The following is a 5,319-nucleotide window of genomic DNA, read 5'->3' on the forward strand; positions in this document are numbered from 1 at the left end:
TCTGTGATTAAAGTGTGTCAGTGTTTGGACTTCGACTCTTCACGCTGCTGATTAACTCACCGGCTCAGTCCTGATGTTAAATTGTCTCTTTCTGCTTTAAAAATAACTTAAGAAGCTGTGTATCGTAAGCTATACTACGATTAACTTTTATTTACTCAGTTTTAAATGTTATTGTACATTATTTGCCGATGTTCAACTCTTAAAGGACGAATTAACTGATTTTACAGCTTTATTATCTGCTCAGTATTTTTAGGTGAAAGCATCAGTTCTTCTATTTTACATCATTTTAAATTAAATATTTGTTTTTACTCTTGGTTTTATTAAACAGTAATGTGAAGAAAAGCTTCTATAATTATAAAGGTATAAAAAGAATAATTAGTTTAAACCTGCTTTTAATTCTAATCTTAACCCTTTCAGTCGTCTCTTCGTCAGCAGCACTTTCATGATGAAATGACTAAAAGCACCTGAACAGCTGCTAAATGAACTGATGGGGTCGATCGAGTCCAAAAGGATCCAGTTTCCTGTGTTACCACCGGTTCTGATTGCCCCTGATCATCCTCATCATCATCAGATCGGTTCTCACAAGAATAGAAGTGAACGAACACACACTCGCGCGCTAAACTTCACTCCTGCAAACTGGGTGAAAAACAGCCTTTTCTTCCTAAAGGTCACTGAGATTTGAATGACGGCTTCAAGTCCTGCGCTCGTATTACAATCTGCAGCAGAGACGCTTCCCGGGAAAGGCTGCGAGGACAGGGAAGCAATTAATTGTAATGAATAATGGGACAAATGTGGATGGCATATGAGCGCTAATGCTCGTTTTCTCACCTCTGGAGGATCAGAACAGAGATTCCAGCCACGTCGAGGTTTCTGCTGCTCTGTAATTGAAAAGTGAGGATGTTGGGAGGTGGTGTCAACGATTGTCTTCGTCCACTTCTTCTCCTTTATTTATTGTTTTTCATCAAAACAGTCAAACTCAGAAAAAACTCAGAATTTATTTGTGTGTGATTGATCGTTTTAGTTCTAGTGATTTCAAACTGAAGACAAATGCAGGAATGTTTCTTGAACTGGCTAATTCTTGATTTTAGGAGCTTTAATACTGAAAATAGTCCCCAACAAATTTAGTCCTGTTTGAGAAACTAGTTACTAGAAATTTCTAAACCTTTCAATTAAACTAGATATGTTTGGTTATTTATAGGAGCCACACAGAGACTTCAGGAGCTCCACAGATATGGACTAATGTAATCAGTTTTGGTCTTTTGATTTGACTTTGTTCAGAGTAAGAGTGTATTGATTAACGGCAGTACAATGATTTTGTATTATATTGTCTACAGAGAGGGTTTTCTGTTCCGTTGAGATGACCCTCCTCACTGACTAATCCACACATCCTTTGCATGTGTGTATCAGCTTTCCCGACCTATGAGCTGGAGTGCCGGCGTGAGTAATTAGAAATGTATGAGTGGAAATTATCAGCCATTCTCCGGGTTTCCATAAACAAGTTGTCGCAAAAATAATGATGTTTTGATTGGTTTTAATTAGAACTGTGAGTAAGAGCACTGGGACCAGATGGCCCCGCAACAGTCAAACCCTCACTTATTTGGCTAATAATTATGGTAAATAAGATGATAATTAACTGGCGGCTTCAGAAATTAATCACATCAACCTCTTGCAAGGAAGGAAAAGTTCAAATATTGATACGGGAGAGGGCAGGTAAGGCAACTGCTCAGGCTAATTTGTCTTTATTCGGTGTTATTTGTGCCTATAGGACTAGTCGCAAGTGAAAATAATTAAGTTAGCAGGTTGGTTTTGATGAATGAATCATTAAAATGTTCTTAATTTAATCTCCCAGGTTCTGTCAGACATTGACAGGACTGAAGAGGACTCTGTCAGGGTGCCAGACTGAAGGAAATTAGTGACAAAATGCCTGGAGAGCCCTGAAAACCTCTTTTGTGGGGTGAAATAATGGTACAGACCTTTCCCGGGCCACTCTTGAACCTCCTCCGATTGAACAAAAAAACCATTCTGCAAGGTGTTCTGACATTTACCTGGGTCATTCACAGGCTCTGTGTCTATCGGTGTGAGGACAGGAAGCTCTTTCAGCTGCATCCCAATGGACACCTGCCAATCAACCCAAACAAGGAGGGAAACATCATTCTTCCTTAAATCTGAACTAATTCCAAGAAGAAAATGAATATAAACTAATATTATTAATTAATATTGAAAATATTGTCCTTTTCCACCCAACATTTCAAAAATTGTTGCAGTCAATTTATTTGAAACCACCAGAGACTCAGAGCATCTCAATGAAAGGACTCGCAGGGAATTCATTATACCTTTCTGCAGGTATCCTCGGCCTGGAGCTGTGTATCTCCAGAATCCAGTTGACCTGCCCAATGTTCTTGCTGCCTGCTTTGTTTTTTGTTGCCTGTTCTTTCTCTTTCCTCTTTCCACTCAACCCAACCAGTCGAGGCAGATGGCCGCCCACTCTATATACAGGTCTATACAGGTCTTAAACCTTAAACACTGTAAAGTGTCTTCTGTTGTGATTTGGCACTATACAAATAAAACTGAATTGAATTCTTCTTCTAACACATTGAAGATTCAGCAGACTCCTCACAAAGAGTTTCCTCATTGCCATCTACGTCAAATTGCCTCCCATGTTGTGTTTCTGGCAACAATGCATCCTTTCACAGTCTAATCTGTTCAGTGAGTCACTCTGTTCAAATGTCACGGACTGAGAGTGATTTTAGTCTACGTCTGTGGAAGACTGGGTGTACTGTACTGAATTCAGCAGGGTTCTGACCAGTCCTAAATTGGTCCAAAATAAGCAACAAACTAATAATTTAAAAGTTGATTCTTGATCAGTTACCGTCCCCAAAGAAGACTGCCTTAGGTCCAACGCCTAGTAGGACTAAAAAGCTGTAAAACTAATGGTTCCACTTTCACTGGATCATTGACTAATGGTGTTCAGTGGCTCGCCGAGTATCAGGCAACTATTAAAGTCCAACTCCTAGAGTGAAGATCCAAAAGCTGAGAGCATCATTGATAGCTCAGCATAGTAGAAATATTAACCCTAACCCTTGATGGTGCAAGGAGCAAAACCAGGGTGCCTTAGCAGGATAATTATCTAGACAGGCTCAATAGTGTTGATTACAAATGTAAGAACAAGTACCTGAACACTAAGCTTCTGGGTTAGCTTACCATTATCAGGGGCCTGGCACCTGAAAGTTTAAGAAAGAGGTGTAAGGATCAGAGCCATTGTACCTTTTCCACAAGTTCCCATGTTTTTTGGGCAAATGTGAACATTTAGTATGACGATGAACCACATGAGCTCCAGGTACAGGTCAGTAAGGTAAGGTGCTGATGTAAGTGTGATACCTACCAATGGAAGGATCAAATGTAGAATCTCTATGTTGAGTATTTTCCATGTTTGTGCATCACAAAATGAGAAAATCACCATCCTAACAAACAAGCGTAGGGTGGCGTAGTGTAGGTGTAAGCAGATGGTATAACTGATTCTTGACCAGCTGTCGAGTCTGAAGTAGTGGGTTCAAAACTTGTGATGTCTTATTAGTGTCTGTGTTCTTTTTAGTTGTGAATAAGATTTAACACATCTAATAGCTCAGTGAGTTAGATGGTCACTCAGGTGTTTTAAGAACCTGGGTTTGATTCTTAAGCAACTTAATGAATTTTGAAGTCCAACACCTAAAGTCTAGATTCAAAAGAGCTTAGAAAGAAGGTTCTAATGTGAAGGGTACTTGGTGGTGTGGATGGGACGTTCTTGAGCATAAGACACCAAGTGGTTCAGGTCTGGTTCGATTCCCACCCATTGCCAGTAGCTGGAGCATATCTGTCCCACTGTGGTGGGTAGAGGGGGGGCTCAACTTCTGCTGTCGACGTAGCATCTAGAATACTACTTATAATATAGTTTCCTGAATCGCTGCCCACCCCTACCCAGAAGCAACTTTGGTTCATTTTCTGGCACGATCAGATGAACCCTGTGGAAGCTTCATGCGGCTTCAGCTGCGATCCCTACTACCTACAAACTGCCTGTATTTATGGTTAGATGAGTTTTCCTCAACATTGATAGTTGTAAGGTTGAATGTCATCCAGGTAATTTCCTTTCTACATGTGGACGTTACATTGATCAGATTCATATGTGAGAACACACTAAATCTGAGGGACAATATGTTTTCTACTGAGGAGCTGTGTTTCACAGTTTGTCTATTTAAATTCTTTCTTTTAGAGATTCCAATTTCTGCATTTAAATATGAAAATAAATTAGAATTTATATTATCAAGTTTTTGATTTATAAAATATTCAAGTCTGAAACCAGCGGTAAATGTTAAACGTGCTACGTCAACATTTGAACAAACTCGTAATTTCATTTAACAACCGAACACTATTTAATAAACTACAAATATTTATTGAGCAGGAATTTAAATTTAATTTTAGATTTAAAAGCAGGAGTTGAAAGCTCTAAAACTCCTCACCGTTGCCAAACGATTGCTGCATGTGCTCCCTTCTCTTTGCTGCCTACAGGTGAAAGGTCAAACTGTCAAACAGGAAGTGGGAGAATCCAATTAAATTTATATAAAAAATAGGGGGAATCCAGACTATACTAAGTAGGAGAGAACAGGGGGGTGTTTGGCTGTTGTCAGGGAGCTGAAGTAAATAACTATTCTGGTTACAATAGTACTCACAGGATTTCTGGTTTGCATGCATTCATAATTAAATAGTCAGTTACAGATAAATAATGAATTAATTGATTAAATTCACAGTCAGCAGCATTCAAGACTGATCTTCTGATTCAGACCAGTTCAAATTAAACCTAACTGCAAGTCAAGCTAATTTTGCTAATATTGTCCTGCAACAAAATATTGATATTCAATCAGTTACCCAAATGTTTGTTGCATGTTCTCAAAGTGGTAGAATCCAATTAGATACAGTACAGGTGCTACTCATGCTATCAGGGCTCTGTGACATTGTATTGCACTGACAATGCTAATGCTAACCAGGTTAAATGTTTACCAATTGCTCATTAACATGCTAATTAGCATAATCAACAGTTTCATCTTCATTAGTGTTCAGTGCAGATGATAACACTTCCTGGTTCTTTAACCTTGTTTAAAAGGTCCTATATCAGATATTATTTTTGTAAAAGTGAACGCTGAACTACATCCAGACAAAAAGCGAAGACATCATTTACTCTCAGTGTGTCTGCTCCTGTTAAACCCAAGCCCCTTGTTCTCACCCATCACCACTTAATGACTCCTTTAAATGTCACTGTGGTGGCTGCTGTTATGTACGGATTAAAAT

This window comes from Anabas testudineus, chromosome 2, assembly GCF_900324465.2.
Source record: "Anabas testudineus chromosome 2, fAnaTes1.2, whole genome shotgun sequence".
NCBI classification, from domain to species: domain Eukaryota; kingdom Metazoa; phylum Chordata; class Actinopteri; order Anabantiformes; family Anabantidae; genus Anabas; species Anabas testudineus.